This window comes from Epinephelus lanceolatus, chromosome 11, assembly GCF_041903045.1.
Source record: "Epinephelus lanceolatus isolate andai-2023 chromosome 11, ASM4190304v1, whole genome shotgun sequence".
Taxonomy (NCBI): Eukaryota; Metazoa; Chordata; class Actinopteri; order Perciformes; family Serranidae; genus Epinephelus; species Epinephelus lanceolatus.
Genome location: NC_135744.1, coordinates 37,967,837 through 37,992,375, shown reverse-complemented (window position 1 = coordinate 37,992,375; position 24,539 = coordinate 37,967,837). Strand labels below are relative to the sequence as shown.

Genomic DNA, 24,539 nt, shown 5'->3' with positions numbered 1-24,539 from the left:
TCGGCTGTGATTTCATCTGGCATTAGTGCTGCATTCACTGGGAGCTATTGTACAAGTCCCCGTTTTATGCATCTGCATTAATACACTAAGTACTTCTTTCTTAAGACCCCTTCCAGGGAAAATCCAGTTTTTAGCCTTGTAAACATGTCCATATGGTGATTTCTATATGCTACAAGACATATAATGAACAAAATAAGCAGTCAATGCCATGGCTGAGCATTTTGCCCTTAGAACTGCAGTGTACCAATGACAGTCTCAAGAACAGGGATTCAGACTCCCACGGTTTCTAATGTCACCAACCGAAGGAAGAAATCTTCTCAACTTGCAAGGTGGGGCTTCCAGTAACGCCACAACAAAACAAGGATAATATACATATACATATACATATACAGTATACAATATACATATCGTATTTTGCCAGTAAAGCTTCACTTTCAGTTCAGCTTCTCAGAGCTGGTGATCGGGAACAAGGTTTATCTGGCATTACCAACACATTATTAGCTGTTTGATACCGTATTCAAGTTAAAGGCTCATGTTATCTATTAAAGGTGGGGGAAAAAATCAATTCAAATTAGCATCACAGGTTTATTTTTTGATTGTTTGTTTTTACAATTTACAATTTTTTCTCTATTTTTTATGCCCGAATCAATATAAATGAAATGCAGAGGTGGAAAGAAGTTGCTGCTTTTTGTGTGGTAATTTGGGACTAACATGACCTCATATCTGTTACAAGAAAATAAGCTGAAGCGAGAACTCAGAAAACGCAAACTCTCTACAAACTTTCTGCTGCTGCCATTGCACAGGTTAGATTCAGCACAGTGTGACCCCCAGCGCTGGAGTTTGCGCTGGCTGAACTCAAGTTACTACAGTTGCTACTGAGGGTCTGTCTGCAGAGCCAACTATGTCATCGCACAGAAGGAAGCATCTATTCATGGATGTGAATGCAACATTTAAATATTAATGTTCAGCTAAGCTGTAATGTTAGCTAGCTCAGTGGTAATCGGGGAACCAGCAGTAGATGCACACTTCTGCAGGGTGATATGGTTGGCGGTTGTAGTTTGGTAGAAAGAAAATAGTTCCCATGTGAAATTGCTCACAGCTTGGTCTGTGGATTATCTCAGGCAAATGAGTCGTTATTTCTGAAAAGACATGTTGAGTTTTGTCAAATGTAGTTTTTGGTGTCGTCTAGTTTCATTATATTCAAGATAAGGCAGATATTTCTATGGTCGATATCTCTGACACACAGCAACTTACACCAAAATAGTCTAAACTGATAAATAGCACTACAGGTTAGAGGAAAAATATGTATTTAGATTTTAGGAACTGGTGAACTGGTCCTTTAACACAACAGAAATACAGAAGACATATGAAGTTAAGACGTCTCTATGGAAAAAAGCAAAAACCTCGTTTCTTGCATTTGTGGACCTTTTTGGAGTCTACACACTTAAATAAACTTCAATTACACCCATTTTTTCAAGAGTGACAACAAGTGTATTCAATCCACAATTTTCTGACCCTTGATTTTGCTGAAGTATGAGTCTCTCCTCAGAGGTGCAGAGGAACATGTGAGATGTAGCAATGAGGGAATGTCTATAGGACATCTACTGTATCTAGCAGATAGACACTGGAAATCTGAGTCAATTTTCTGTCAAGGCAGCAGAGGGAGAGAAGATGAAAGAGATGTTTAGACTAGACAAATAAAGGAGATGTAACAGGCAAAGAGCTATCCAAGAAAGAGTCAGAGAGACAAAGGAGGAACGTCAGAGAACGAGGACGGAGTGTGTCAGAGGGAAAATATGTCAGATATATATCAGACAAAACTGTCGGTAAAAACTTTAGGAGATGTATGAAATCTGACTATTGAGTTGTAAAGAAATATGTTTTAAAAACATTTATTTGTCAAAAGAAAGCTAAAATAGCACTTTTTTTTCCCAACAACCATCTGCTTGCCTTCTCTTTCATTTTTTGGTCAGAACATATACAGACAGGTGCCAAATTACAGGGATAAATCTGAGTAAATAAGTGGTGAAACATATCAAAATGGTCCAAGGGCTCACTGATTGGTTTAATGAGCATGAAAATAATGTAAATGATACGCTACAACCTTCACAGTCACCAGATCTTCACCCAGCGGAACAACAATGGGTTGGCCTGTGGTGGATCACCACCTCATTGAGACATTTTATGTCAACTTGTCCTCTAATTTGTCACCTATCTCGCTTTGCTGTCATCAAGTATTCATGTTTGAATTTGAGTCTAGCTGGGCCACAAAAGATGACTGTAACTATATAGTCATATTTTGCGACCATGGAGCACCAGTTTAACTTGCAAATACTATTAATACATAAAGTTGAGAGCTGTTAGTTTGTTTCCAGCTCGTGCTCACGTTTACAGGTGCAGTGACAACAGTTTAACTTTATGCTAACTGCTAACCTCTGACTGTTAACCAGAAGCTCATGGCACCATAACCCCTGTCCTGCAAAACCTTCACTGGCTCCCTGTCCCGTACAGAATCAATTTCAAGATCCTCCTCCTCACCCACAAAGCCCTCCACAGCCAGGCCCCCTCCTACCTCACGGACATGCTCCACCACCACACTCCCTCCTGCAACCTTCGATCATCCGACAAAAACCTCCTCTCACCCCCACACAGGACCAAGCACAGAACCTGGGGCGACAGAGCCTTCTCCATAGCCACCCCCTCCCTCTGGAACACCCTCCCTATACACATCCGTGACTGTCCAAATTCATCCACCTTCAAATCACTCCTCAAAACCCACATTTTCAAATCCGCTTTTAACCTTTAACATTAGCTTTTCGTTCTCGGTTCCTCATGTGCCCTCCTTTTTTTTGCACTATGCTTTTGCACCTTGTTGTTTTATATTGTCCTTGTCTTCTGTTTATGTCTTTGCACTTACATGTATGTACTTCTTTTCTTTGGTTTTAAATGTAAAGCGTCTTTGAGAGCTGTAAAAGCACTGTATAAATAAAATGTATTATCATTATTATTATTATTAAAAACATCAACACTTCTGGCCCGAGCCGAGCAGGTTGCTTCAAAATAAAAGCACCACTGGTTCCGCTTTGATTTATTTAATTACAACAATACTTTAACTTTATCATAACAGTACTTTAATGAACTTTATTATAACTGTTCTTTAGTTAACTTTATTGTAACTTTAATTCTTTTCATAATTTTAGTAGTCAACAGTGCTTCAGAGGAGATTTCAAAATATTGCGATATATATTGCATATCGCGATACAGCCTAAACATATCACAATATTAACTTTAAGCCATATTGCCCAGTATAGGTATATATGATATTGTAATTGTTCTGTAGATTCAATTAAAAATGGTTTAAAATAAACCTACCTTGGACCGTACCATGCTTAATCACATTTGCTTATTTTCTTCTTTTATTTATCTTCCATACAAACAAAAAACAACAACTGCCACACGAGACAACACTGAGTTTAAACAAAAGACTTCAAACAGTAAAACTAAAATTCCTTCAAAATGAAAGTTTTAAGGCCCAGACACACAAAACAATCATCACAGAACCATTGGCAATGATAGCTTTTGCGCTGCCTCACGTCACCTATGTCTCCACAAAAAAGTTGCATTTGAACCCAACGCAAAGACTATAGCTAACAGCCAACTAGCACATACATTCTGCACCTGCATGAGAGGAAATAACACTCCATAGCAGCAGCCAGCTGTAGCCTGTATTCATCATTCGAAAAGGGAAACTGAAGGACCGACAGGATGAATTCAAAACACCAGTTAGCCATATAGCACATTAACAACACAACCTTATGTTTAGAGTACAAAGCATATTTACTATGTGCTGGTGTACAATAACACAAACTATTCCGAACCATTTCTGCTACAGAGCTCGGTATCTGACGCCTAATTTCATCTTGTATAACAAGTTTGTTTTGATCTCACACACTCTTTACTTAAGTTTTTTACTTTACTCACTTTATATTCTTCTCGTGCACTGACCTGAACTGCCAATCAGAGTGATTTCACTCACCAATGGGCTCCGCCGGCTCCAGCGCCAATTCAAAATGCTAAATTTACCAAAAAACAGGCGACAAGGACCGACTACAGTGCCAACAGAGGGACACACCACAAAAACTGGGGGGACAGATGCTCACCGACGGACTGACATTGACCTATGGCCGACTGATGGATTGGTGTGTCAGGGCCCTGAAGGTCACTTTCCTCCTCTATGTCTGCCCAAATCACATTACCTTGCAAGATCATGCTAGAATCACAAGATCACACCAGACTCCAGCCCTGATTTGCTACATGGCCTGCCCTGAATAGGTCCTGCTGTATAAACGGTTTCAGAAAATCTTTACCAGTGGACACATTTCTACCGTTGCACAGTATATACCGCCCAAAATAACTGAGAAATACCCAATGGGCACCTTGTTGATACAATGCCATATTATCATTCAAGAATAAATAAATCATACTTGCACAAGCTTAGGAGTTTATTTTAAAAGTGACCCTGACAAGGATTAAAGTGAAAAGGAAAAATACACATCAAAAAGAATTCAGCCTGGAGATATTTTTAATCTCTTACCCTGGTCGCTTGACGGTCAAAGAGGAAAATATATAGAGTTTCACAAAGAGGACAAAAAAAGGAGGGCATGGGTCAAGAGAGTCTGAAAGAGAGAAAAGTGAAGCAAAAGGGAGGGGTATATCGAGTGAAGAAGTCAAAAGGAGGTTTTAGCGTACGACTAGACTGAGGCAGGAAGGCCAAAAGAGGAGGAGGTGGGTTACAACCTTCAGCGTGGGGAACGGAGATTTATGTGGCCGTAAAACTGGGCTATTCCCTCTTATATGGGGCTCTTCCTGTACCCCGGCCTCCCCGCCTGCCCTGCACACACTTAACTACTCTGACATTTATGCTGACAGAAAAACACAGCGCTTCTTTGCTGCCTCTGACTATTTCCATTCCCAAGTCCTGTCATCTTTACCCTTTCCCTCTTTCTCCCTTTCCGCCCCCCTTCCCATCTTCCTCTACTTACAAAAACAGAAACACAGGGAGTCTGTAGACTAAGGTTAAGTACATTATTGGCTTCTACAGCCTCCCTCTCACTTCTCTCTCCGTCTTCCCACCTCTTCCCCCATCTGTCTAGCTCTACCTCGTCTTCCTGCCTTTGAGGAGAGTGGTTAAGTACATCATTGACTTCCTCCAGCTACGTCTGTCTGACTTCAAGTCTGCACGCTTGGATCCATCTCAGGGTTTCCCTTCGCCTATTAAACTCTCAGGCGACCCACTTAAACCGCACTCAGGGTACCAAAGTTGTTGTTTTTTTTTTTGAAGCAGCCAAGTCAGTTTTTTTTTCCTGACCACCCAAAGGAAAATGTGAACACAAAGAAAAGATGTGACATAAAATAGTTGTGAGGATCTATTTGTTGCGCCGGCCTTCTAAATGAGTCACTTTACAAGTTGTTTGAAGCATTTACAAGACAACAGGGTATGCTGTGGCGGAAACGGCAACGGGCTTAACCAAACATGGAGGATTAACTGCATGAGACTTTCAAATTTCACTGACCAAAAAAGAACATTTTTGGCCAGAAATATTTACTCAGGTGTCTCCCACATATTTGGTCGCTATACCTGTGGCTACAGCTGTAGAGGGCTATTTTTCATGATTAGTTTAACTGAGCACAGCTCCGTTCATCCATCAACATGATGGCTTTGATTTGTTGCGTTACATATAAGAAACTCCTTCACTGTTTTCAATGGAAAGGTCGGGGTTATGAAAAGCATTCATCATGAGATGGGAGGCATTTTAATGCTTTCAAAATGCAAAAAAGCATTTTAGTTTGTGAGACAAGAGAAGATCCACTAGTAATTTTAGCTACGCAAGTCCCACTGTTGCTCCTAGGGTAAAACTTGTCTCTTTTCTCCAATTACCCATCAACGCAGCAACCTGGGTTCAATTCCCAGCTGCAGTGCTTCCAGCTTGGCGAGGAAACTCCATCAAATACTTCTGACAGAGCTTGAGGGTGGGAAACCTGTAGACTTGTAGTGCTGGCTCCCAGAAGATGTAATAGATCAACAGTCGGGGAAGTGCAATGGGCCTTTTTGACATGTCACAGTAGGAAACACACGGATGTAAATAATACAGTTTCCTAAATCTCCACATACTAATTTATTATGCGTGCAGGTTTGGCAAGGAAACGTGCAAACAGAGCTTTCAAGCTCTGGACTCTAAAGCCAAGTTCAGACCAACGATTCGTGACGAGATTAAACCGTTTTAGAATATTGAAGAGAAAAGTTGCAGCGGTGTGAAGTGACCATTTGAGCTCGACTCTAGTCGGCTGATGGTGTCACCTACAACTCCACTGGTCAAATCACTGGGGGCTGGTTTTGGAACGTAAAGCACATCACCTGTTTCAATAGCCAATCTGCTTGTAGTAAAGTCCGCTGGTCGAGTCAAAATGACCGCAGATGGCGTGTCCGCATGCTGCAGCAGATGCGCCATCCCCGCCGAGCCCTCTGTTTCTGTCCTCACAGTATGCCGGTGTTGGACGGTGGGTCGCTGCTGCTCGCTGTATGCCTCCTCACACACACACATTCTCATTGACTGATTAATTGGTGCTGATTATTTATATTATTGTGGCGTATTTATTACGAATACAGACCATCTCACGCTTGTTTTGTCACCATTTCATCACTACTACAAATCCAACTGTAGCCACTATCCCACTATCACTATGATCATTCATATTTCAAGAAGCTACAAATTATATTCAGCCACAAAGTAAGCCTGAAAAGCTGGAAATCAGAACAGAAGTACAGAAAGTTGTTGCATAGAGCTGATACACCATCTTATCAAGTTGCATTGGTGTGAACTGGCAGGTTTTAGAATGTTGCAGAACAGGGCATTGCAAGCAGTAGCCTGTTTCCAATTGTCTTATCACAAATCTTTGGTCTGAACTGGACTGAAGGACCCCGACACACCCAGTCAATGGTCAACTGTTGGTGAACACCCTGGTTTTTGCTGTGTGTCCCGCACTGTTGGCATTAGTCAGCCCTTGGTGCCTGGAAATTTGCTCATTGGCTAACTAGCATATTGAATTCTTCCTGTCGGTCCTCCATCCTCTGTCTTTGAATGATGAATAGAGACTTGCTGCCGCTATTTTCACATATTTTGCAGGTGCAGGACATTTGTGTTAGTTGGTGGTTGGCTGTAGTCTTTGCACTGTATTGAAGTGAAACTTGTTCTTTGATGTCGGTATGGTGTCTGAGCTTTAAGGTTGGCAGATCTGTCCATCATATACTACTACAGTTTGCTTCTGACATCTAAATAACTGAGGTTATGATGTTCTTGAGTTGAATGAAAAGCTATTCAGTGTGTCAGGTTTTCATGTTTATATTCATGACTGGCAAGGCCTCACATTAGCTGCCGCTTGAAAACGGCATAATATTTGTTTTATGCACTGTAGACACTTTTTTAAATGCCAATTATTTCACAACAGGTTTTGCATTTAACAGATGGTTGACACTTGAGTTTCAAATAAAACTTCTACTCAGTCAACCAGTCTCTTGTCTTCACAAAGGAGGGGAAAGTTTTCACACTGAGATATCAGTGCGCTTGTGGCTAGCTGCTGACATTTGGTTTTCATTTGGTTTGCTGACAATGCTAACCAGCCGTTGCTTGGTTAAGTGCGAAAACTTATTCCCTGTTGTGTGAAGACAGCCTTCAGTGATTCTCCCTATAATTTAGGCTTTTTAAAATTCTTTGCTTTACAGCAGCAGTTGGAGAATAATTTAGATTTTGGTTCCACGTCTCTCCCAGTTTTGGTTCTTCTTTCTGTGTTTTAACTGTTTTGGGGTATGACTCTGATGATAAAAGCATGACTTCCAAGCAGAAGCCAAACACCTGCGTGATTGTATGCCTACTCAGGAGAGTTGATTGGTCTGAATTATAATGATTTTCTCTCAGTGCTGCACTGTTTCTTTTGCAATGCTGCCTCTTTTCTCACCATACTGACCAGGGTGAAAAACCATCACCAGCAGCCACTTAGATGAATTCTGGCTGCTAAAGTTGTTTAGTCTACTCTACCAGCAGCTTTTACAACAAAAAAAAAGGCTTATGTACACTATTTTACTTTGCAATCGTAAAATTAGCACAAATACTTCTATTTTTATTACATTTATTGGCTTTATTGCCTTTTATTTGATCTATGCCGATTAACTGATGCAACATATCCATTTCATGCATTTATTGGCTTCTGGTATCTTTAGTGACCAGATAAGGGGTTCAGTGTCTGTGTCACATGTAGCTGTCATAGAGGCTGAACCTGTGATTGTAAGCCGACAGAACAGTCTCTTTAACCTCTTGTCCTGGTGGCAGCCCGGTATTTCTCAATGCGTATGTAAAGGGGGGAACCGCTGGCCCGTTAAGTGAAAGAACTGACGGTAATTGGAACTGTCACTGTATCTCCTTAAAACCCCCCTCCCTTCATTTTTTGGAGCAGGATCGCCCAAAGCACGAGGCAGACTAACAGCCCTGCAACTGCCAAGAAAAGTCTCCAAGTTCATTTTCTCCCTCACTCAGCCCCCTTCTTCTTTCCCTCCACCTGATATCCTTCTTTTTCCTTCCACACTATCTCTCATCCTTAGTTTCCATGTCTACTGTATGTCTCTCCATCTCTTTTTCTCTCATGCAGTATAGACAACCCTGTCTCAATCAGTCCAGTGAACCAGAGCCCAGACTGTAGATTGAGATATTTCTTGTTCTCTGGAGAGATGGGGAGTGGATGAAGGAAAAAAGGGGAGATGGGAAAGACTCACAAATGTACAACTTCATCTCAATCAGTCCAGTGAACCAGACTCCAGGTCTGCACTGGGTTACTTCCTGAACACGAAAGCAAAAGACAGAGACAAAAAGAAAACACAAGGACAGAGAGAGAGCGAGAGAGAAACAGTCTGTGACTGTCTGCTGTCTTGCCAAACAGCTATAACAGATGGTACAGGAATTGCATGCTTCTATCTCTGGAGCCAGAATTCAAATGCTTTAACTCACATCTTTTTATAATTGTACCATTTTTAATTTGACTTTTGACTTTGTGTCTTGCCAAGACTGCTGACTGAAATAGCAAAGCTACTTAAAACCACTTTTTTTTTCATTTGTTGTTCAAACTGCTCAGTGTCAGGAAGGTCGTTCCTGAAAAAAAAAAATCCTCTGTTGCATAAGAGATATCTGCTGGCTTAATTCAAAAAGATGTATCCATAAGGACAACAGCTACAATGACTATTTAAGTAACAGGCTTCAATCGCACCACTGTTAACTGTGCAGATACAGCAAAGCATTATGTTTAACAGGAGGTCCTACTGTACATGAAATGTTTGTATGGTTGTTTCCTCTCCAACATGATCACCTGTGATCACTGGCATCAACTTCCAAAAGAAAGTTTAACTGTCACTGCCCACATACTTCCAAGCATCCTTTAGCTTGATACAGACATATCTACTACATGACACTAGGGGGCAGAGTCAAGCATTTCTGACAACAACAAAGACGGCAGAGAAGGTTGTGATAATGTACCTTTTAATGGAGGCAGCATTGTAGACAGTGATGACTATATGTCCATTAAATACAATGGATCGATTTATCAATTAAATAATCAACCAGCCAGTGCCATTGAAACAAAGTGAAAACATCGATTTTTATCATCATCTTTAGGATACGCTTTTATTTTGAAAATCTGTATCACCGTCAAACAGCAGCAGGCAGATGGCAAGAAGCCAAGAGAAAGACGATGAGGATAACGTTATTTACTCGGGAATAAATCACAGTGTGGAAATAATTTTGTAGACAGTTGACAGAGCTGTTACGAGATAAAACTCAACGTAACGTTACCTGCCTGGACGGCATCTCCCTCTGCTAACTTCTCACTACAGTACATTAGCTGCTCAGTTTTAACAATGTTCGGCTGAAAAATCGTGCATGCAGGCTGAAATTTAACGTGCTGTTTTGTCAGGAGACGCAGTGAGTTAAACCAACAGTGAGTAAGAAAAATAATAACGCTGCATGTAATCTGTTAAACTATGAGTAGAGGAAAAAAAGTCCGCTAGTCGCTAGGCTTATTTAAGCAATGTAAACATGCATAAGCTAATAATGGTTACAGTTGTGTTTTGCTCAAACTATGCTATACTGCAGCAACAATATCCAGTTGTATTGCTTTGTTCCATTTCATCCGTATCCTTGAGCTTTCAGAAGACGTGCAAAAAAACGTACAATATGAACATTTCCATGTACGTATCTAACATTAAGCAAAAATTATCCTTTATAATATGCGGAAATAAAATACTATTGTAGTACTTCTACTCATACAAATCCAATATATAAACACACAGCAAACTTTTTTTTTGCACATACTGCAATGACTTTTTTCCACAGCCTCTATTCAATACTACAAAAAAAGAAAACAAAACAACAGAAATTCTCAGCTATGTCCAGAGGGGAAAATCGTATTGCATCATTATATAGTAAGGTTCTCTATGTGCTGTAGGTCTTTTGTTTGTAGGGAGTGTGTGGCAAGAGACTGGACATATTTGGACAGGTCTGGCTTATTATAAGATACTCGCGCAACAAATCCTGGAGCCCAGGATAGTGAATGATATGAGTTGCCCCACTCCGAGATGACCCCACAAGAGTGTTTGATATTTTGTTTTGTGATCCACTTTTTACCCATAAAATAAAAGCTGAACTGCCTCACGAGAAGAACAGGTTGGCCAGAGCCGAAAGAGGTTTACCAGCTCAGACTACTATCACGTTGATGACGCAAAGTGCAGTCCTGTTGCATCTACAGGTAAGTCTAACGTGTTCCCCCCTCTGGTCAGAGAAACAGAACGCACACACGAAGGACAAACAGGAGCTATAAACACAGAGGATCGGGGTCTCGGGTTGTATGCCACATTTCTAAAAAGTCCCACAGCAGCCTAATGTAGTGTTTCCATTGAGTGTGGTTATATATATTTTTGTCTTATATGGTTTCTTCACCATTCTGTTATGTTGCGTCATTATTCTGCATTACACTGCAAAATATTTGACAGTCAATTATTTATATTCACCGATTCTATTTCTTGTTTTTAAGCATTTGCTGTTTCTGTAAGTCTTCCATGATGATAAACTAAGTATGTTTGGGTTATGGACTGTTGCTCAGACAAAAGCAATCTGAAGAGCTGACAAATTGTGTTCTTAGAGGAAAACCAAACAATTAAATAATTAATGTGGAAAGGAAAGGTATATTTTTCAATAATGAAAACAGCTGTATACATAATCACACTGTATAAATAAATCATTGCTGTGTAACAGTGCAGTTTTCTAAACTGCCTTGTCATAGCATTGGTTTTTGTTGCATCATGATCCCATACTGTACCAGCACTGTCTAAACCTGCACTTTGTCAGAGTTGAAGCAGGACAATAGCTGGAGGCAACCAGCTGTCAGAGTCAATCAAACCATGTTGTACAAGGGAGACAAGACTATCAAACAGAGAGAAATACAACCGCATTGTGAAATAATGTGGTTTTGGTTTGGCTGAACATTTCTGACAAATAAAAAATAGGTCTCCTGGCTAAACGAAGGAGGTAATGACGTTTGGAAAGGAGCAGAGAGGAAGGAGAGGTTCAGCAATCAATACAGGAGTGAGGAGACAGATCAGTCAAAAGGGGGAAAAAGAATGATATCCCAAAAGATGGGGGAAGACAGAAAGATGAGAATCAGACTGAAAAACAATCGTATAAAATGTTAAGAAAGATTAACAAATCAAAGACAGACTGCAGGAGGGATGCAAAGCTACAGAGGCAGAAAGAAAATCTCTGCTCATCACCACATAAAGACAAAAACACATTTCAACACAGAAATGTACAGGGTGTATAAATAACCACACACTGGAAATGAGAAGATATATGCAGAACACACTAAAAACATGATCCACCTTGAACTTAAAGCCCCCTACATCCTGTCCTAATCACCATGCTATATTAAACCAAACTAGCTTTGCTAATGAGCTCATTAATTTAAATAATAAACTAATGGTGTGAATATGAAGTGTGTGTCTCGGAGCAACTGGAAGAAACAGTTTCAACAAAATTAGTTTTTCCTTGTTAATATGCAAATTGAATACAGGGAACCTGTAGTGCAAGTATAAAGTTTGTCCAGTGTCACGTGCTGTATTGTTCTTGAGGATGTGCAAACACACAGACAGGCAGACGCCACCATGGGGACACATTGTCTCCTGCCCAGTGTGATTGCAGTGGCGGGGTATAAAAATAGAAGAACCACGCATGCAGACATATACAATTTGTATGTCTTACATACATCGGCGAATGTACAAGCACATTAAAACACACATCATGTAACAGTTGGCGTGCTATCCACTGCCCTGCGGCCAAAGCTATGTTACATTAAAGAGCTATGTGACTGGGTTGTGGCCTCCTTTTCATGCATGGCTCACATCAGCCAGGGGGCAATGAATGGCAGCCAGACAATGCACAGTGTACACACACACCCACACACACTCACATGTACAAACAAAACAGAGGAAATGGCCAACAGCGTGGCTAACAACTGAACCAGCAGGATTTGGTGTGATTGATCCAATGGTAATCATCAGTCTGCTGAGAGTGAAGAAGTAAACATCACCTAAGAGCGCTACACTTCTCAGTGTTTAAAGACCACTCTACTTGTAATGCAGATTAATCCAGATTAGTTAAATGTAATCTAGTCAAGTCTAGATTACTCAAGCAGAGTCCATTAGTGTTTACTTTTAAAGGCCCTGCACACCCACACAGTTGTTTTCAATTAGTCTGGCTGATTATACATAAAGAACAGTTAAAACAGGATGTGAGGTAAATTGCCCTAATGAGTGCAACAAAACTAACAGGAGAGTATGGGAGTTATAAATCAAGCCCAGTGTGTACACACCCACAAAGTCTTGAAAAGAGGCAGCAACATAAGTGAAACACCTGTGTTGGTGGACTATGGCTGTGTCAGAGTTTTAATCATTTGGATAACTTCTAATAATTTGGATTGTCAATAGTGTCAGGCACATGTGAAAATTTCTGTCAAATCAACCCGTAGCCAGGCCATGACATGTCCAAACCCAAACAGAGACAATCAGACTGATCCGTGATTTCATTTTACTTAAAGAGCAACTTTGGTATTTTTCAACCTGGAACCTATTTTCCCATGTTTTGTGTCTAAGTGACTGATGGAGACGACAAATTTGAAATTAGTCCAGTATTAAGTGAGACTGATGCAGCCAGCAGCAGAGATGTCTCAAGCAAGACTTAAGTAGCAAATTGTAGGATGGAGTTGATACTTGCTTTATTTATTTATTTGTTAACCAGCTCAGTGGCCTAGCGGTAGGGTGTCCGCCCTGAGACTGGGAGGTCGTGGGTTCTATCTCCTAACTTTAACTTTATTAACACTGATAAAAGACTTGACCTCGGGGCATCGGTGGGTTAGTGGATAGAGCAGGCGCCCCATGTACAAGGCTGTTGCCAACTCCAGCCTGTGGCCCTTTGCTGCATGTCATTCCCTCTCTCTCTCCCCCTTTTCACACTTGACTTTCCTATAAATTAAAGGCAAAACTGCCCAAAAAAATATCTTAAAAAAAAAAAAAAAAAGACTTGACTTCAACTTGGTATTTATGACCTGAAACTTGACTTGGACTTGAGGCATATGACTCAAAAAGGCTTGGCTTTTTTAAATTAAATAATTGCATTTGTCAAGATATTGAGGAGTTAGGCTGTTTTTGAACCTATCAGGACACGGCACACCAGCAGAGGCCAACAAACAGGGCAGTAACCTTGACCTTTGACCCCCAAATTCTAATAAATTCAATGCTGAATCCAAGTAGATGTTTGCGCCTAATCTAAAGAAATGTACTCAAGGCATTCTTGAAATATTGCGTTGACAAGAATGAGAAAGATGAGGTCACAGTGACCTTGACCTTTGACCACCAAAATGTTATCACTTCATTGGTGAGTCCAAATGGATGTTTGTGCCAAATTAGGAGAAATTCTCTTGAATTTTAAGATATCACCTTTGTGAGAATGGGATACATACAGATGAACAGACAGACTGACGGATGGATGGACAGACAACCAGAAAACATAATGCTCTCGCTGGCGCAGAGGCATAAAAAGGAAAGTTTGCTGACACCCCCTCTCGGTTAAACCGGGCTCAAACATGTCCTCCTGGGTTTAGACAGCTACCTCCCGCTTTGATTTGAATTCCATCAGCTAGTGTGAATCACATTTTCTGTGCATAGTTTAGTGTCAGTCCAAAACATTTACAATAAGACAAACAGTGAAAAGGTTGACTAATGCATGCTGGGAAAGCCGAAAACACCTGGGGAGCTAATTAATTGGCTGACTATGACACTGCCGAGAGCACCATGTCTGACTGAGCGTTTAAAGGGGCCAGATCTCTAAAATGTGCGACAGAACGGGTCTGAATAAAAAACACAGCCGTATCTGGACACCTAACTGCAGGTGGGAGAGAAAACCATGTGTCAGCTATTTTACCAGTTCACAGAATCCGTAACACACTCTTGTGCTATTAAAGTAGGGTAAGCTTCAGCACAGAAACCCAGTTTGGATGCTCGAGGAAAAAGTCGGGTGAAAGCAGCCGTTACTGCTCAAAGACTAATAGTGTATGCTTGATAAATGACTGTTTGAGGGTGTGCTCACACTCACAGCGTGTTCATAGCAGCTTATTCACACTCTGGAGCATTTCTTCCTTTTAGTATTGCTCATTTGGGCAGGTGAGAACAATGCCAGTAAAGCTGAGGCAACCTGCACTCAGTAATCCAAGTTGTCTGTGATGTGATTAAAATGGTATATAACATAATCCAGTCCTCTGATAAACCCTCTAGTCTCACTGAATGGCAGGTCAAACTTCATTAAACTGGACAAGCCAAAGCCTCACTTGACTTGTGTTTAATCAGCCTTGATTTGCTCCTAACTAGGCACTGAAAATAAAGGTGTAGCCTTAATTTTAGCTACTGAAATCTTGCACTGTTGTCTCAGTGCAACATAGTCAAGGTGGATCTCAGTGAATGCTAGCACAGGCTTCAAACTTTACTACTTAAACAATTTGGACATAGAGAAATTTCAGACCTTGGAAGTGTCAGCGATATACCAATTTTTATTAATTAGATTTAGGGCCGTAACAGTATGGACGTTTTCTTACCACAGTGAAAAGCAGCACATCCGCAATTCAGGGTTCCCTTTCTCCTGGTCATCATCACAACCCTACTTAAATTTCTAATTTACTAATAAATAACAAGATACAAAGATGTCAGCTAATGTTTAGACCCCATGTATGCATTCTGAAGAGCTCCATGATGAACACTTGTGATCACAGTGTACAGCAGAGTGAGGAACAGATTCAACACTTCAGCTTTATTGTTACAGCCATTGAAGCTTCATCTGTGTTATTATCATGAGAGCAGGTGCCACTGCAGATGAATATGAGAAAAAAAGTGTCGCTGTTTGGTTTTAGGACATCCTGGCAGCAGCATACGCTCTACCTAAGGCAAGAATAAATGTACTGAACAGTTTAGTTCTCCGGTCACATCATACCTGTCAGTTAAACTGGGACTGATTTAAGATTTTCTCTCAATTGAATTACTTTCCACTTAATCCACTGATTGTCTGATCTTTATGCCGAACCCAAAATATACCCCTGAGAAAGCAGCGAAAGCTCACATTATAGAATCTGGAGCCAGCTCATGTTTGGTGGTTTTGCTTTATAAATTATCACAATTGTGAGCAATTAATAGCCTGCTGATTGACTAATGGATTCAGCACTAAACTGGCAGCAGATTTAACTATCACAGTTCTATCGATCAGCACTCGAGTGCAGTGAAACAGACTTATATTTGTACAAACATGCCAACGATGATTCAAGTTAACAATCTGGTCTCTTCTGAATGAAAAAGGACGAGGCGTTTGCTTGACTTTCTGTCTGTCTGTCTTCAAGCCTCCAAATCCGTCTGACTGGCTGTGTCCCATTTGTCATTCTGTCCATCCGTCTGTCTGCCTGTAAGCTTGCCATCTGTCTCTCTGTCTGTCTGACTGCTTGACTCTTTGCCTCTCTGCCCGTCTACCCATTTGCCTGCCATCTGTTTGTCTGTCTGCAACTATGTCACCCCTCTGCTTGGCTGCCTGTCTGTCCGTCTGTCTGGCCTCTCCCTCCGTCAGCCTTGTAGATGACAGTGCATTTACTTCAGCAGAAACACTGTTGTGGTTTTTCAGCACTTTGCAGCACTTAAGGTCAGCACACTACAATGGTTGCCATGATGATGATGTATTATTAAGAGACTGTAGCTGCAGAGACCCAGCGGGCAACACACACACACACACACACACACACACACACACACACACTAACACATATATACACACAGACGCAGTGCTCTCTCGAGATGAGTAGGTAGTCTGGCTGTCAGGACATTAAGTGACTGCTGGAACATCTGGACAGACACACACACACACACACACACAGATAGAGACATAGATAAAGATACACATTTTTTTGTGTATAAAGCATTTAAAATGATATCACTAGTGCAGATGATGACAGCGCTCTGCAGCTGCAATGCATGTTTACATACACACAATCAACAATAACTATCTGCGGAAGTCAAACTGTTTGCCAAACAGGGCGCACACACACACACACACACACACACACACACACACACACACACACACACACACACTGCCCAGTACTCAGAGCTCCTTGAGGAGCCAGAGGTCAGTCAGTTTGATAAAGAATCCTTGCATATAAATTGCTTCATAACAAGCCATCTCTCTGAGGCAGTGCTGCATCTGTGTATGTGTGTGTGTGCACGTGTGCCTGTGTGTGTCTCCTTTAGGGATGCCAGTTTCAGTTAATTTTGCTTTCTATAGCCCGACACCCATTAACTGGCAACTAACTCATTAATTTTTTAGGGGGGAAGGGCCAAGGCTAACAGTAGCTCACCAGCGGAGACCGGAGGGTGGGCAGTAAGCATTATGCTTCTGCACGTTAATGCTGCTAGCAGCCCATCTGTCTCAGCACAATTCGCCTATAGACCAAAATTCGTAACTGGTCAAAAATATTCTTGGCGATTAACTGATTAATGGTTAGCCAAAGTTACCCTTGGCCACTCTGCACTGTGCACCAGCTGGGTCCAGTTGGGTGGAAGCTAACAAGCAATGCCACAACCGATTAACAGTTCACAGTTGATATTACTAGTCTCTTTTCTCTGTGATCCTGATGTTGTGTGTGTGTGTGTGTGTGTGTGTGTGTGTGTGTGTGTGTGTGTGTGTGTGTGTGTATGTTGACTGAACAGAGTAAAAACTGCCTGGGGAACAAAACCTCCATAAAAATGCCTTTGACAAAAAACCAAACCAGGGAGAAGCAGAGCTGCTCTCCCTTCACTACTTTCTTTCTTGCTGTATTGCCATCACTCACTTTTCCACCTTCAACCTCGCACTGCCTCCCTTATCATCTCTTTCCATCACCATATCTCTCCTTTCCTGCTACTTTCTACATCCTGCAGTCATCTATCTGTCCATCATTTCTGCCTCTCCCTCTCTCACCTGTCCTTCCTCTTCCTCCCTGTTTGTTCTCATCTCACTCTCTGACACTGAATATTTCCTCTTCTTCATGACAGGCAGGATGAGATGGAATGGACAAGTGTACATGTGTGTGTGTGTGTGTGTGTGTGTGTGCGTGTGTGTGTGTGTGTGTGTGAGCACCACTTGCCTGTGCAGTGCTAATGCTGTGTGTACAAGCAAGACAGCTACAGCTAGAAGGCATGCAGGGAAGACTGCAACACAGACACACACACAGAGGTCCAAGTCTATTTTCACTCCCTTTCCTTTAGCCTACTCCCCAACCCATCTCCCCCACACACACACACACACACACACACACACACACACACACACATATACACAGAGCTATTTTTGGACCGAGCCGCTAGAGAAAAGGTAGGCAAAAGAGAGAGGTTCACACCGACGAATTTGACAGGTATAGAGAGGAAGAACACCAAAGAAAAGAATCACAAAGATTTATAAAGTGAGGTTGGGAGACCAGAAAGCGAAAAGACAGAGGAAGGAAGAGAAGAGAAGAGAGAGACAGACAAAAAAAGATAGATGAGAGAAAGAGACAGACAGAGATGGGAGGAGAAATAGGGCAACTATTATGAATGAGCTGAAACAATCAAAATGTCAGGGTGTGTGTGTGTGTGTGTGTGTGTGTGCGTCTTGGAATTTGTGTGTGTACAAACGTGTGATGTCGGGTATCAAGTATTTACCCCAACATCAAACACACGTGCACACACACAGAGGCATGCATACACACACACTGTAAAGATGCATGCGCTTGCCAAGCAAAAAGAAAGGAAGAAAAAACACATTTGACACACATCAGACACATCAAACATCCTCATCAGCACCATGCTAACAGGTGTGCAAGAAAGAAGACGGCAACCTACGCACAGCCAGACATGAAAGCTAGAAACACACGCACACACATTTCCCTTACTCAGTATATGGATGAAATTGTCAGAAATCATCCTTCAACATCATTTCAAGAGGAAGAGACAACTGGAAAGTATTCTGTTGCATGTTAACCAAGTTTTTGTTTAGATTGGAGGGTTGTATTTTTACATCAGTTCAGTTCCAGTGCAACATAAAGTCGTCAAGGTCCTAGTGTGATTAGTCAATTGACTGATTAGTCCATTGGCAGTAAGTTAACAGCAAATTATTTGGGTAATTGATCAATCACAAGTCATTTATCAAGCAAAAATGGCAAAAAGTTGCAGGTTCCCATGTCTCCATCGTAAGGATTTGCTGCTTTTCTCCAATTAGCGCTAATGGCTCTATGGATTGCAACTCAAGTCTGTCACTTTGGTCCAGACTGACATATTTTAACACTTATTATACAGACTGCCGTGGCATTTGGGACAGACATTAGTGATTCACAGAAGATGAATCACTAATGTCTGTCAACAGCAGGTTCACATTTTGGTTTTCAGTTAAATGTGTCAACAAGTGAAGGGATGGACTGTCATTTAATTTGGTACACACTACAGGTCAAGTGATAGTGGATTCGAGGTCGATATAATAAAGATTGGAACAGTAAAGAAACGATAGCCGATTCATTGGCCTTTATCTCTCCCTAATAAATAAATCTGTAACTGAACATCAAACAGGCCATAAAAAATCTATGTGGGAGTGATTTTTATCAATTCTTTAGGTTTCCATTTTCCTCAAAGTCAACCTGAGAGTCTCTGGTACACAATGACATTAACTTGACTTTGTGTATGCAGCCTCTATGAGACTCTTTCTGTTACTTGTATTTGAAATATGTATTTCAATTACTGTTGAGTGTTCATTACTGGTAAAAAAAAATCTGATTTGATACTTAAAAGTGGAGGAATTTTGTATTTCAGATCACTGAAAATGCTTTCTGAATGATTCATAAAGCACAAAAACAAGACTAGGTCAGAACCGAGTATGTAGCTGGACTGTGTATGTAACACTAGAGGGCTTTGAATTTCTAAAAGAGGGCTTTTGATTTGAAATAGGAAGTGGCAGCATTCACTCAGACAGATTTGCAGACTTCTGCTCTCGCACTAATAGCGCTACAGCACTGGACCCTGTTTGCTGTTCAGAAAAAAAACTTCATGTAACATGTTAAATGGAGAACTGTACACTTAGACACAGTAACACAGCAGTAGGGACCTGCTGTCTCTGGAGCTGTACCTGCTGATGAAGCTTTGCTCCATTCAACACAACCCTTAGCTCCAGTCGGTGATGTACGGCCCCGCGTGACTGGTGGAGGCTGTGCAGCCATCGGCCACTGTCGGAGGCAAGTTCTGCCGGTAACAATTGTTTTTTAAAACACACACACACACATTTTGACTTTTCATCTAATGCCATCATCAGGTGAGTTACTGTTACTTTTGGTATATGACTGCATACCTGCAAAATTAACAACATCCCAGACAGCTCCAGCTATATTTTTTGGTTAGCACTTATTAGCAAATGTTAGCATGCTATGATAGCTAACATTATACTAGCTTAATATAAGCATATTAGCACTGTTACTGTGAGCATGTTCATATGTTGGCACTGGCATTTCGCTTAGTGTGACTAACATGGTGGCTTATACTAGCATAGACCCCTACGGTTTGTCTGTGCAGGAGGTGTTATAGACACTTTTTTTAGTTATCTATCTCACACACGTTGGTGACCTTAACTCGATAATGTGAATGAGCGTATCCTGTGTAGACACACTGACAGAGGACCACAGCTGCTCTGCTAATGTGCTGCTTTTACTATGCAGCTTGTGTAGATATTGGTCAGATATTGCTGGTCAGATAAAACAAGCAATTTGAAGATGTTACCTTGGGCTCCGGGAGCTTGTGATTGTGGCTGTTTTGCACAATCTTTTTCACACTGAGAGCCCAGACAAAGAATCAAGCATAAAAATGACAGATGAATACATAATGCCGGTAATCATAAGTTGCCGCTCTAGCATGTGTGAGACTTTATGTCCCTGGAGTGAAAAAAATATACTCTGGTTTCAGGATATTTGAAAAACAGGAATTCAATACCTTGAAGGAAGCACAACAAAGCCAATCGCCACTGGAACCTTGATTGAATACATTTCTGAGCGAAGTACATTATGAGGTGCTGAGCACCAGAGCCCACTGACGCAGTGAGAGCTGCAACAAAAAGGTGGAAAACCACAAATAACCCTGAAGTGCACAAACCATGGCATACAGCTGTGCTTAACTTCTCAGCCAGCAACTTTAATGTTGTGCTCACGACCTCACTCAAACACACACCAACATCTCCTGACTGACTGGAAGCCTCACAGCCACTTAAGAGCAGTCATGAGTCACCCTCTGATGCAGCTATCACCATCACCATTCCCTTCAGCCCTCTCCCCTGTGGCCCCCCCCCCCGAACACTCCATGGGGATCCACCGGATAGAAGAAAGCTCGCTTTTTATGTCAAATACAGAAAAGTGTTGTCTCCCTAAAGTGAATTAGTTTGCTGGTATTGCTCTCAGGGGAGCAAAACTACCCTGAGTGAAGTGTAAAATAACAAAGAAATAAATAAATGCACCCTTCAAGCTGTAACGTGGTTTAAATGCGGAACACTAACAATGCTAAGAACCTAGCTTGGTCCTTTGGGGAACTTAAAGCTGTTAGAGACTATTCTCAAATGAAACATCTTGTACATTTGAGTGTTTCCCCACAGGTCCTTTATTTGGACAGTGACAGGTTTTAGATGTAGCGGGAATTTAAGGCCCCTTTCACACATGCAGTCTATCTCTGAAATGTTCAGGAACATTTCCCGCCTGGGGTCAAGTGTGAATGGGAGCAGGGATGGACATTCAGGTAAATCTGAACTGGTGGCACGGTGATGCAGTGGGTAGCATTACCACCTCACACCAAGCAGGTTCCTGGTTCGGACCCAGGGTGGGGCATTCGAACCCCAGAGTGGGGGAGCCCTTCTGTGTGGAGTTTGCATGTTCTCCCAGTGTCAGGATGGGTTTTCTCTGAGTTCAGATATAAAGAGTTTCGTCCATCTGACAAAAGACGCAAACCATTCACAAGACTCTGCTGATGACATACTTGAATTGGCAACTTCTTTACAGTTCAGTATTTACGCCAATGCTTTCAGGGGTGATTTGATAACTAACAAGCAACATAAGTTATTTTGTTTGCATTGACACAAGACTAAAAACAGCTCCTTGCCTGCCATGTTCCTGAAAATAATGAGACATCTTCCATCATGCAAATTTGCTAACCCTAAAATAGCAAGGGAATGACCCGCCCTACTTTCCTCGTCACCTTGTTGGTTGGATTGGTTGGGTTAGAGTAAGAATGGTAGGATTGGTTAGAGTTAAGGTAAGAACATTCTCAGAACCGTCTGCCGGAGGTCAGACGCCGAATACAGCCTCTGGGTGCAGACCCCCGATTTTTTGGCATTCCGGTTTGATTTGGGCGGAGGAGGCGAATTTCCGTTTCCGACTTCCGTTTATATATAAGTAAATATGCTGAACCACTGCGATGGATTCAGAGTTTGCAGTGACGCCAATTATGTTCCGCCTCGTTAGTTCACCGCACTGGCAACAACTGCAGCCGGCTCAAACGTGATTGGTCAATATCACACGAACTACAGACTCTACATTCACTGAATGTAGAGTCTGTATATAGAGACTAGGGTAAGAATGTCAGGGTAAGCCAATCAGAGCCAGAGTAAGGCCGACTATTCCTTCGCTATTCTAGGAAACTCAAATTTGCCTCCACCATGTACTAAGCAGCAACCTCCTCGGCTGAGAAATTAAGCCAATGCTAAAGTGCCAAAAACTGCAATTCACTGAATGGCCACTTGAGGCTGGCGATGAAACGGAGACAATCCCCATAAAAGCCCTGGTACAAAAAACGGACTTGGTCTCCTTAGGGGCAGCACGGTGGTGTGATGGTTAGCACTCTCGCCTCACAGCAAGAGGGTTGCCGGTTCGATCCCGGGCGTGGTAGTCCTTCTGTGCGGAGTTTGCATGTTCTCCCCGTGTCAGCGTGGGTTCTCTCCGGGCACTCCGGCTTCCTCCCACAGTCCAAAGACATGCAGGTTAATTGGTAACTCTAAATTGTCCATAGGTGTGAATGTGAGTGTGAATGGTTGTCTGTCTCTATGTGTCAGCCCTGTGATAGTCTGGCGACCTGTCCAGGGTGTACCCTGCCTCTCGCCCGATGTCAGCTGGGATAGGCTCCAGCCCCCCCGCGACCCTCAAGAGGATGAAGCGGTTAGAAGATGAATGAATGAATGGTCTCCTTAGCTAATTTCAACATTCATGACAACTGTACATAGGGTGATTTTTTTCTATAACTCACCCGTTGACATTTTATTAAAGCTCAAAGTTACACACATTTTAAGGACAGGGCCACTTGAGTGACAGGCGGTTTGCTGATAAAACAAGTTTGCAAAATGCCAAACTCAAGCCTTCAAAACAACAGTCAACAAACCAGTTGGCAATGTCATGGTAGCTACATCCATTATATACACAGTACATGTACATCCAGTCTTGCCTTATCTTCTTCTGTTGAGTCCTGCGGCAGTTGCCATCAGCAAGTGTTGATTACCATCGTCTGGTGGACTGTCCCTTGCCCCATCTATTACGGTATTGCCACCGCATATGTGAATAGGCACAAGTAAATGTTCCTTACATGTGTGAATAGTGAAAATCACAAGCCTGCTCTAAGCCTCCACTGATGCACAGGATGACCAGTCGCTCCCCAGCTGGTTCAAGCTATTCTCAGCTCATTCAAATACATTCAAATAAGGTTTATTTTGGTGGCATGTATATATAATAAACTTTATTTATACAGTGCTTTTCAAGCATGGTTGACATGGTTACATGGCTGAACCAGGATTTTAATATTTCAGGACCGCAATGATGCAAATAGAATGAGCCAAGCAAATAAAAATTATAGAAAAATAAAATGGAATAAAATCATGTTGACATTAAATTCAGGAGGCCTACAGTTCCACTTGTGTTCAGACACTTAAATCTTTCCATCAAAAATAAGCAGGGCCAGTGTTGGTTAGGTTGGTGTTGCATCAGCTGAATATTACCTTGTGACTACCACAGAGGTTCAACAACTTTTCTCTGTATTCAGTTTGCTTTCCATGCTTGATGGTAACGTCCTTGAAAACTGTTGAGTGATGGTCCTACATGGAGATGTACCCAATCAGAATGTTTTCTTATGTTACCAGGGAAATGCCACCTGAATAAACTCTGTACTTTAAAGAATACTTAAAGGGCACATATTATACTCCTTTTAAACAAGTGTATGTAGGTTATAGAGGCCCCCAAAAAATGTCTTGAAGTTTCTTGATAAAAATCCACTCCAGTCCAGGATTTCAGCATTTCTACAAACCCCTCCGTTTCAGTCCGGCTCAGAAAATGCAGTTTCTTTAAATACAAATGAGCTGTGTCTGAGCCCGCCCCTCTGTGGTTTGAGCTGAGCGTTCTGGGCCAAGAGTGGACTATACCGTTCACAGTGGCCTAAGACACGGTCTGTATCAGGAGTGCTTCAGTTAAACCGTAGGAATTTGATCAAGAATCTGACCCAGATGGAGAGGCTCCTACAGAAGTTCAAACTTTGGCGGCTGCAGTAGGACATTTCTGAATGGTAAGTCACGAATTTTGTCTATCTTGACATTTAATTTTTAGACTTTTTGATGTCTGTGTTGGTACACAAGCACTAACATGTGATGTAGCTACGTAGCTAATGCTAACTGTCTCCGCTGCCTCGTCGTTACTGGGGGCTCTGTGAATTGTGGCGTGTAGTTATCGCTCATGCCTCATAAGTTGTACTTTCACATTCAGTGGAAATGTTTATCATCTGAGGACTGCTACAGGTGTTCACTGAAAAGACTAGTAAGATATATTGAAAGATGCTAACATTCTTTATA

General features: G+C 41.7%; 1 protein-coding gene across 4 annotated transcripts in view; it reads right to left on the bottom strand.

Moving 5' to 3' along the window:
• Positions 1-24,539, bottom strand: part of jade2 (jade family PHD finger 2) — a 257,626-nt gene that overhangs the window by 217,845 nt on the left and 15,242 nt on the right. The gene's annotated exons all lie outside the window — the stretch shown is intronic.